The 11,411-nt window shown below is 38.7% G+C and overlaps 1 long non-coding RNA gene across 1 annotated transcript; it reads right to left on the minus strand.

Annotated features, from left to right (window-relative positions):
• Positions 1-3,534: 3,534 nt before the first annotated feature.
• Positions 3,535-10,041, minus strand: LOC129641409 (uncharacterized). The gene is made up of 3 exons (XR_008709315.1): positions 9,988-10,041; positions 4,791-5,067; positions 3,535-3,622 (listed from the first exon to the last, which is right to left on the minus strand). It is a non-coding gene; the product is annotated as an uncharacterized LOC129641409 (long non-coding RNA).
• Positions 10,042-11,411: the final 1,370 nt, after the last annotated feature.

Below are 11,411 nucleotides of genomic sequence, written 5' to 3' on the forward strand. Positions count from 1 at the left end.
TGGAGATTCCTTAAAAAACTGGAAATAGAACTGCCTTATGACCCAGCAATCCCACTGCTGGGCATACACACTGAGGAAACCAGAAGGGAAAGAGACACGTGTACCCCAATGTTCATCGCAGCACTGTTTATAATAGCCAGGACATGGAAGCAACCTAGATGTCCATCAGCAGATGAATGGATAAGAAAGCTATGGTACATATACACAATGGAGTATTATTCAGCCTTTAAAAAGAATACATTTGAATCAGTTCTAATGAGGTGGATGAAACTGGAGCCTATTATACAGAGTGAAGTAAGCCAGAAAGAAAAACACCAATACAGTATACTAATGCATATATATGGAATTTAGAAAGATGGTAACAATAACCCTGTGTACGAGACAGCAAAAGAGACACTGATGTATAGAACAGTCTTATGGACTCTGTGGGAGAGGGAGAGGGTGGGAAGATTGGGGAGAATGGCATTGAAACATGTAAAATATCATGTATGAAATGAGTTGCCAGTCCAGGTTCGATGCACGATACTGGATGCTTGGGGCTGGTGCACTGGGACGACCCAGAGGGATGGAATGGGGAGGGAGGAGGGAGGAGGGTTCAGGATGGGGAACACATGTATACCTGTGGCGGATTAATTTTGATATTTGGCAAATCTAATACAGTTATGTAAAGTTTAAAAATAAAATAAAATTAAAAATAAAATAAAATAAAATAAAATAAGAAAAAAAAAAAAAGAACCAAGGAGAAAAAAAAAAAAAAAAAAGAATTTGCCTGCAATGCAGGAGACCAGTGTTTGATCCTTGGGTAGGGAAGATCCCCTGGAGAAAGGAATGGCAACCCACTCCAGTATTCTTGCCTGGAGAATTTCATGGACAGATGAGCCTGGCAGGCTATAGTCCATGGGGTCCCAAAGAGTCAGACATGATTGAGCGACTAACTTATTTATAAAGTATATGGATTTTGGAAAATCTCCAAATAACATTATGCTTTTACTCTCATCTGAAACATGAATACGATGCAGAAAATCAAAGGGCTGCTGCAAAGATTTTCAGCTAGTACATATAAAGCATTTATGGCTGTGCCGGACAAAGGAATGACCAATAGACATGTAGTTCTATAGCTGTCCATGTAAAGAAATTTAATATGTGATAAAGATGGCAAGCCAAATCAGTGAAGGAAATTGGGTTATTCAATAGAGTTTAGGCTTAATTAGCTCTCCAATTATTTTTTAAATACTAATTTTAGTGCTCTATCACATAGCAATCACAAGAATTAATTTAACACTCCAGTATTCCTGCCTAGAAAATTCCATGGACAGAGGAGGCTGACAGGCTACAGTCCATGGGGTTGCAAAGAGTCAGACACGACTGAGCGACTTTCACTTTGACTTTTTGCAGAGTTAAATGTCTTTTTTTTTTTTTTTTTGGCCTGGAAAAAGTGAGGTTCAGATGGGAAAGTGAAGAGAAAATAACTATAAAGGTGAGGTGGGGCAGTGAAATAGAGGCATTTATGTTAGTAAGATAGGAAAACCAGTCTGAAACAGCACACATAATGCACAGAAAAGATTGAAATATTAAATTACTTCAGTACTTAAAGTTTACAATACAAAAACACCATGAACAAAGTTAAAAGATATTCAAGATTTAGAAGAAAAATGTTTATAAAATATATATTATACAAGATTTATACCCACAATATATAAAGAAAATAAGCAATAATAAAACTACAAAATAACCAACATGAATATGGATAAGTATGAAATCAAATCAGACTCTGCAGCTGCTATAACAGGCTATCAGCAAGATTCCCAAAGATATCTGGGTTCCTGGTTATTGTATCAAGTCTACAGCTTTTGTCTGGAAATATACTGGATCAGGCTAGACTAGGATAAAAGGCTAAGGATAATAATTATGCTGGTGTCTAGGTATATGCTGCTTCATTCTTAGTCATGAGAACTATAAAACTATGAGATGGATGCTGGCCATGCTCATAAGAGGTATGGATGGCTTTAATCCACATTCGCCTCTACATTCATACAGCCATCTCAAGCTGACTTGTGAACTGGTGAATCTGGAGGAAGCAGTTCATTTTCCAGAGATTCTGACCCTCACATAGGTTCTTTTTCCATAACCATGAACACAGAGGAGAGGCTTTGGAGGGCTCTGAACATTGGACCTCCACTTTCCTGCATAATGGTGCTGATCCCTCCTTGAGGTATTCTGATGGTCTGCCCTCTCTATTCTTAGAAAATGTTCATCTGATATGATTCATCCACATTCTTTGGTTTATAGAATATACCATGCTACTTCCTTTATGAAATACACTCAGGTTTGTTAAAGAATGGTGAGTCATCTAAGGAGGGAGAAAATTGAGCAATAATATGATACTGTAGATCCTTGTTCATTATTGATTTTATATATAGTAGTGTGTATATGTTAATCCCAATCTCCTAATTTATCCCTTCACCCCAGCTTTCCCTTTCAGTAACCATATGTTTGTTTTCTAAGTCTAAATTTATTTCTGTTCTGTAAATAAATTCATTTGTATCATTTTTTCAGATTCCACATATAAATGATACCATACTTGTCTTTGTCTGACTTACTTACTTACTGTGTCATACTTACTTCAGTATGATAATTGCTAAGTTTATCTCTGTTGCTGTAAATGGCTTTCATTCTTCTTTATGGATGAGTGATATTCCATTGTTTGTAGGTACCACATCTTCTTTATCCATTCATCTATTGATGGACATTTAGGTTGCTTCCGTGTCTCGGCTATTGTAGATAGAGCAGCAGTGAACATTGGAGTACATGTATATTTTCAATTTCTAGATTGGGATGGCTGGATCATATTGTAGATTTTTAAGATTTTTAGATTTTTTTAAGAAACCCCATACTCTTCTCCATAGTAACCTTACCAGTTTTCATTCCCACTGGTAATGTAGGAGGGCTTCCTTCTTTTCAGACCCTCTCGAGCATTTATTATTTATAGACTTTTTGACGATGGCCATTCTGAATAGTGTGAGGTGATTCTTCACTGTGGTTTTGATTTGCATTTCTCTACTAATTAGTGATGTTGAGGTCAAGTTTTTCAGAGTATCTGGACCTCCCCTGAGTGAGGGAGACTCTTGCTAGCCTTTGGTATTGTAGGGATTTCCTCACCTTGTGCAAGTTCTCCACACTTGCAGTATTTTCCATGTTTGCTAAAATTACTATAATCTCAGAAAAGGTGTGAAAATAATAAAAACATTGCATTAGTGTTATAGAATCCAAGGAAGGAGACAAAGAGTGGTTTTCCATCACCTGGCAGCTGATTTGTGAATAAAGGTGTCAGAAGAAGGAAGGAGGCAAGAGCGGGAATTTAAAAGGAAATCTGGTACTGACCCTAAGCACAGAACAAAGGGAAATGTCTCCAAGGAAGGTGGCCCTAAGGAAGCCTGTTGGAATCATCAGTGAGAAGGGGTCTCAGATGCTCCCATGTTGGGTTCCTGGCCCTCAAATTTCACCCATGATGAGACATGACACTTAAAAATGGATGCTTATTATTTTATTGGTAAATTCAAGATAAACTGACTTATTCCAATGTCATGGATCTCTGAAGGACTAGTATCTTCTTATTCATTTTCTGAAAAAAAAAAAAAAAGGAAGTTCAGACAAGGTTGGCAGGGGATTTCTATGCCTGCTACTAATTGAAGGGAAGTGGGTGAGAATTCACAATATCTCCCTCTTGTTTTCCTCATTTCCTTTCTTTCCTAATTTCTTTTTGTTTATGATTTATATGTACCTAACAGACAGTGAGCTCTAAGTAAAATGAATAAAAAAAGATTGCTTGTAAAATGAATAAAGAAGATTCTTGCTTGCAAAATGAATAAAAACAGATTCTTCTAAGGTTATCTTTTGATGACTGTTGATCACGTTCAAATATGTATTTACAAAGACACTTTCTGCAATAGATCCTATAATAACAAAAAAATGAAACCAGCCTACATGTCCATTGATGGAGTTTTGTTAAAGTAATCATGGCATAGCCAGACAATAGATAGTATAGATTGGTAAAACAGAACACAACAAAAAAAACCAGAATCAAATAAATCCACATAGTTCTATGAACTAATATGGAAGTTTTTCAAAAAGTATGTTATTTGAACTGAGCAATATATAAATCTGTATATAAAAATATGATATCATTTGTGGATAAAAAAAGATCACATATATTTAAATAGACACAAATATTTTCAAAAGGATGTTCAAGAGAGTTAACTGTGGTGGCCTTTGGGAAAGGAACTGGGGAAGTAGGGTATCTATGCTTTTAAAAGATAACCTCATACTTTATGTTTAGTTTTTTTCTAAATTAAACATATGTAAGTAATATTTTTAAACTATGTAACATTTGGCAATAAAAATTTATAGTATCATTTAGCAGGTACACTGGATCTAACAGGTCTGGTCCGGTGGAAACTTGAGATGGGAAATATTTGAACCTGAGAAGGAGGACGGAAGAAGATCAAGAGAGAATCCAGATCTGCTTCCTCATTACTGAACAACTTTAAGATAAGCAATCATTATGGAAAAAGCAACTTGGGGTCCATGTTTTTCAAAATTGGATGCACCATGGCTATCTTGTTAAAAACACGAAGTCCTACTACCCTATTCCATATATCTGAACAGAAATCCCTAGAACTGGGATTCAGGACTATGCAGTTTCTATGTGGTTCCAGTTGGTTCAGTGACTCGTTAAAGTTTGAGACCTGTAAGGGTTAGGGCCCTTGATGGAGAGTAAGCTTGAATCATACCTGTCATTGAATTCCAGATGACTGGGGTAGTGGGCCTTGGGGAGGTCATTGTGATTCATGCCCTGGGAGTGGAGGTTCCTGATTCTTCTTAGGACAGGTGTTGGAGAAGAGCAGTGACCAAGACCTCTTTGTGGTAGTGGTCGCTGTTAAGGGTGACCATTTTGTGGGCATGGTCTCTGCTGAAAATCACCATCTGGTGGAAGTGGTCTCTGTTGAGGTTCAGCATCTTGTGGGGGTGGTTGCTGCTGAGGTTGACCTTCTTGTGGTTGTGGGTTCTCTGTTGAGGCTTACCATTACGATGGGGTCTAGATGGTAGTGCACCAGGTCCCCCAGAAGGTGGTCTCTGAAACTGTTCAAAAGAGCCCTAGTCTGGGTTCTCTACATCTGTAGAATACAGCACAGGAATGGAAGAACTTAATGTTGGAAGGTTCCCCTCTCATTTTGATCTCTGGTCACCTTATATAGTTTCTTTCTCCCAGGACCTGCTTTTGAACTACCAACTTCCCTTCTACCCTGTTTCATTTTGCATTATTCCTGTTCATCCATATACTAATGATATTGAATTGTAATTCTGTATTCTTGAGACAAACATGTGTCTTCAATTTCACAAAAAAAGGTGTTAGATATCTTAGAATTCTCAGAGGATGCCTCCAAATACATAAGAAGAGCAAAGGGATTATCCATGCAATTATGTTGTCATGTCAGTTATATTTTGGGTCACTGACATAATGTAAAAACTATGATTTCAAGTCTAGCCAGTTAAGTGCATATGTAGAACCATCTGCTCTTAGACCAGGTGAAGCAATAATAAGAGTGAGAGAAAGACAACATGAGGGTCCACACAGGAATCACTGAATGACCATAGGCATATTATATAACTACAGGGACACAGTTGAGTGGAGAAACATAAAGGAAAGGTACCCAAAGTCCATTTCCTTGCATTTTTCCTTAAACCATATATGCAGAAGACATAAGAGATGTGGGTTCAATCCCTGGGTTGGGAAGATCCCCTGGAGAAGGGAATAGCAATCCACTCCAGTATTCTTGACTGGAGAATCCCCATGGACAGAGGAGCCTGGTGGGCTGCATTCCATGGGGTCACAAAGATTCTGACATGACTGAAGCAAAATAGCACTGCAAAGACAGAAATATTGGGAAAGAAGAAAATAGTTGAAGGGTTGGTTGTCAGGAGTCATTTCTGCACAAAGGGAAATGGCAGCATACTCCTTTGTCATCCAAGATAGACATCTGGGCTATTCGAGTTAGGGCCATGCTCATAGTCCTGAGATCAAGATTGGGTAAACAGTTGCCTATGTCTTTAGGAGCTCAAACATTAATCAGTTCTTGATCAGAGACTAATGCTAGTAAGACACCAGAGAAATGAAAAGTTTTTAAGGTTAAAAAAAAAAGAATTGATTGAGGATTAATTGAATTTTATAATACATGCAGCTGAGAAACCTTCACTGTTGTCTTCTAGGAAAAGAAGCAGAAGATGAAAGACAAAGTAAGTACTAAATCCTTCAGGGCCAACAACTATTCTCCAGGAAAAAGGATGCTTCAAACACTCTTATATTCCCTAAGTTAACTTGTCAATCACTATCTGTGATGCTTTTGCAAAGGGAGGAAGACCTGAAGGGATGGCAGGGTTGCTCCTGTGCTGAGGATCAACCACAAACTCAAAAGAGGAGAGACCCTTTTATCCTCCCTAGGATCCCTCAAACCCTAATGCTAATTTAGGTTAAGTGCTGGGGCATTTCAGTGTCATGTTTTCATACATCTCTGCCTCTTACATCTTTTAACATGCTTTCTCAGGGTGGGGCAACAGGTAGTAAACTTGTGAATACAATCTTGACCATAGTGGACTCAGTGCATTGAAACAATGGATGTGGGTGGGAGTAAAATGAGAGCACTGGGCACTGAAATCTCTATATCTTCATGTGGAGAGAGAGGGATTTATTATGATAGTCTCTGTTTCCGCAATAGCCCTGAATGGGCTTCACCTCCTCCATCCATCTGGCATCCCCATCCATCTGGCACGGCCACCTTCATCCCCTGCCTACTTCAGTTACCATAACATCTTCCTGAGAGAACTTCTCTGTTTCAGTCTTGCCTTTTTGCAAAGCATCCTTCTTAGCACAGTCAGAAAGACTTTTGTAAAAATGTAAATTTTGCTTTGTCTTTACTCTGGTTTAAGTTGTGTATTGGGCTCAAATTGCACTTTAAATAAAATGTGAGGACTTGGCATCAATGAGGATGTGAATGGCCTTATCCTTGTCTTAAGAACTTTGAAGGTTCACCTTTCTTTTCACTTATTTCCCCTCCTTACCAAGCTTCCTCATTGCAGTGTCATCTCCCAATCCCAAGCAAAATCTCAGCAACCTTGCCCTTTATTCTTAGCAGAAATGGGGCCTTGAGTTGAGCTCAGTGGTAGCAAGCCCACTGAGAGCAGGATCAGCAGCATCTTGGAGGAAGCTCTGGCATATTCTCAGCCCTGTTCTGGAAGAAACCAAGCAACTTCCTTCATAAAGGGGAGCAGAACAATGTGAACCCTGAGTTCTATACTGAACAGTCCTAGTCACCAGGTTTTGTTGTTGTTCAGTTGCTCAGTTGTGTCCAACTCTTTGCCCACCCCATGGACTGCAGTATGCCAGGCTTCCTTGTCCTTCACCATTTCCCAGAGCTTGCTGAAACTCATGTGAGTTGAATCAGTGATGCCATCCAACCATCTTGTCCTCTGTCATCCCCTTCTCCTCCTGCCTTCAATCTTTCCCAGCATCAGGATCCTTTCTAGTGAATCAGCTCTTCACATCAGGTGGCCAAGGTCACCAGGTAGACACAGTTATAGTAGGGACTTATCCCAGCAGGATGGAGTGGGTAGGCTGTGCCTACTGTCTCATTTCCAAAAGATGCAGCATGCAACTTTGAGGGAACTATGTCTAAGCAGTCAGCACTGATACTAGGATTGTTCTGTCACATTTGATTTTCACTGGGTTCCCTGGGACTGTCTTACCATTTGTTCTTCTTATGTTTATGTGTCTGTTTTGGGGTTGACAGTGATCCTATAGCCCAAAGTGAAGTTGGTCAATGTCTCTGGCCATTAGTATGACCAAAGTCCATCATTCATGTATTTTGGGAACCTGATATATCATATGGTGCATAAGATGTATAGCAAAATAGTTTAATGATATAGAGATCATCTCTGTTTATCTTTGAAATGTACACATGGAAAGTAGAAGGTTGACCCTGTGTCTGCTCAGACTCAGGTTGTCTAAGATTTTTTGGTTCTAATAGAGAAGCTTGGTGTTGTTGAACAAATATGACCTAAGACTTTCTATTCTTATCAGTATTCTTGGGATTTATAGTATTTAGGGAAACAAAGGTAGACACAGAATCCACCATAGGCTATCTAGGACAGAACAAGATGAATACCTAGTCCCTTATATAATGCATGTTATTTTATGTTTTTTAAGACTTCTTCCATGCTCCTTCCCTTTTCTGAAATCTTCTATAAGAGTTTGTTTGGCTTCATTTCTGCTGCAAAATATTTTTAACCACCCTTTGACTCTGACCACCACTGACAGTAGCGGCAACAATTATGCTCTTTAACATGCAGTCTACTACTCCCTTCAAATCCTCAATTGCATTGTCTTGATCCTCTATTTTCCTGTCAGTATGTATGTTAAAAAAATGTTTTTTTCAGATTGTTATATAACACAGGGAATTTTCTGTAGAATATTTTGACACTCATTTGTCCCTATTTTCTGTCTGAAATTATTTGGTGATATTTTCTCTGCTTAATCAATGCTCCTTGTGTTTCTTTTAGCTTTTATATGTGGTGGTTTTGCTGTGCATTTGTGAGGAATATTTATCAGAGCACTAAATTAGGACCTATTCTAGCGTCTCTGGTTTGGTTCATTTTAATTTTAAAAATTTGGTGACAAAAATTTATTTGCAAAATTTTTTTTATTATCTGCATTCTGCTTTTCAGTTGCTTGCAAGTCTGTTATATTTAGCAGTTGTCTCTCCCTCCTTTTATTTGGTGACTGGAATTGTGAATATTATCAGTTGGAACTTATTTCAGAACTATTAATACTATATCTTATGTTCTTATTCAGATTTTGAGTGGGGCTAGTGGTAATTTTAGAATGGTGTACTTGGAATATCAGAAGGAGTGTCACATGGCTGGAAATCCTAAGAACAGTGCCTTTGACAAGTGTGGATAATCCAGTAGTTTCCTTTCCCTGCATATGAGTGTTCTGATCTTTCTGAAAGGTTGCAGATAATATTACTGGAAGGCCTCCTAATACAATGGATTTTTCTACAGATAAAAAACCCTTGTGCCCATGCGGGATGATTGCAGATTGTTTTCCTTCCCTGGCATAATAATGGATGTATTTGAGAAAAGGGACTGTATCTGCAGTTGGCAATGTAAGAAAGCTATGTGGCTGTGTGGTGAGGCAAATGGTTCCAGTTGAGCTTGGTGGAAGAAAGGGAGTAGTTTTAGGGATAAGCAGAGACCCCCCTTATGGTATTGGGGTGACTGTTTCTGGTTTTCTCAGACAATAATTTGAAAAGGAAAGTGGAGACAAACTAGTCCTCACTAGGTAGCTTTTGGTAGACCTTCCATCAAAGAAGATAAGGGTCAGAGATGAGAGGGAAGTGGCAGCCAACTTGAGTTGGGGGCTGTGAAGGGGCGGTCCTGTTGGAAGGCAGGCTTCCCTTCCACTTGGTGAGAACTGGAAAAGAGCAGGTGACTCTTCAAAATGTCACTCAGTTCAGAACCTTTCAATAACCTTTTCCAGTGTCAGCCACGCAGGTAAGAGATTAGTGTGCTGTGACAGGAAAAATATCAGCCCTGAACTCACCAAACAGAACAAAAACATAGGAAACGGAAGAGCTGAAAGAGAAGGCTGTCCATCAGGAAGGGCAAGGAAGAAGCAAAGAGCATGACTTCAGCAGAAGCTTAGATAATTGAAAAGGAACAGACGATCTCAAGCAATGGATTTGCCTCCTGATACAGATGCTTAACTTGACATGTGCAAGGAGAATTCCTAATTTCCTTCCCTGAAATCTGCAAACTTTTCTCAGTTAAAAACAGCTGTTTCACACCCCAAGACACATATTAACCAAATTAATGAAGAGCAAACTCAAATAATAAATATTAAAAGCAGCAAGGGAAAAACAACAAATAACTCACGAGGGGATTCCCATAAGGATAACAGCTGATCTCTAAATAGAAACGCTTCAAGCCAGAGGGGAATGGCAGGACATATTTAAAGTGATTAAAGAGAAAAACCTACAACCCAGATTACTGTATCCAGCAAGGATCTCATTCAAATATGAAGGAGAAATCAAAAGTTTTACAGACAAGCAAAAGCTCAGAGAATTCAGCACCATCAAACCAGCTCTTCAACATACACTAAAGGATCTTCTCTAGACAGGAAACACAGAAAAGGTTTATAAACTAGAAACCACCCCCCCACCCAAAACAACCACAACAACAACAACAAAGTAAATGGCAACAGGATCATACTTATCAATAATTACCTTAAATGTAAATGGGTTGAATGTCCCAACCAAAAGACAAAGACTGGCTGAATGGATACAAAAACAAGACCCTTATATATGCTGTCTACAAGAGACCCACCTCAAACCTAGGGACACATACAGACTGAAAGTGAAGGGCTGGAAAAAGATATTTCATGCAAATGGAGACCAAAAGAAAGCAGGAGTAGCAATACTCATATCAGATAAAATAGACTTTGAAATAAAGGCCATGAAAAGAGACAAAGAAGGACATTACATAATGGTCAAAGGATCAATCCAAGAAGATATAAGAATTATAAATATATATGCACCCAGCATAGGAGCACCACAATATGTAAGGCAAATGCTAACAAGTATGAAAGGGAAAATTAAGAGTAACACAATATTAGTGGGAGACTTTAATACCCCACTTAACACCTAGGGATAGATGAACTAAATAGAAAACTAGCAATGAAACACAAACTTTAAATGATACAATGAACCAGTTAGACCTAATTGATATTTATAGGACATTTCACCCTAAAACAATGAAAATCACCTTTTTCTCAAGAGCACATGTAACCTTCTCCAGGATAGATCACATCTTGGGCCTTGGTAAATCTAGCCTTGGTAAGTTAAAAAAAATTGAAATCATCTCAAGCATCTTTTCTGATCACAGTGTGATAAGATTAGATATCCACTACAGGAAGGACTGATGCTGAAGCTGAAACTCCAGTACTTTGGCCACCTCATGAGAAGAGTTGACTCATTGGAAAAGACCCTGATACTGGGAGAAATTGGGAGCAGGAGGAGAAGGGGACGACAGAGGATGAGATGGCTGGATGGCATCACCAACTCGATGGACATGAGTTTGAGTAAACTCCAGGAGTTGGTGATGGACAGGGAGGCCTGGCGTGCTGCGATTCATGGGGTCACAAAGAGTCAGACACAACTGAGCAACTGAACTGAACTGAACAGGAGAAAAACTAGTAAAATACAAACATATGGTGGCTAAACAACACACTTCTGAATAACCAACAAATCACAGAAGAAATCAAAATATGCATAGAAATGAATGAAAATGAAAACCCAAAA

The sequence above is a fragment of the Bubalus kerabau genome, chromosome 1 (assembly GCF_029407905.1).
Source record: "Bubalus kerabau isolate K-KA32 ecotype Philippines breed swamp buffalo chromosome 1, PCC_UOA_SB_1v2, whole genome shotgun sequence".
In the NCBI taxonomy this organism is placed as follows: Eukaryota; Metazoa; Chordata; class Mammalia; order Artiodactyla; family Bovidae; genus Bubalus; species Bubalus kerabau.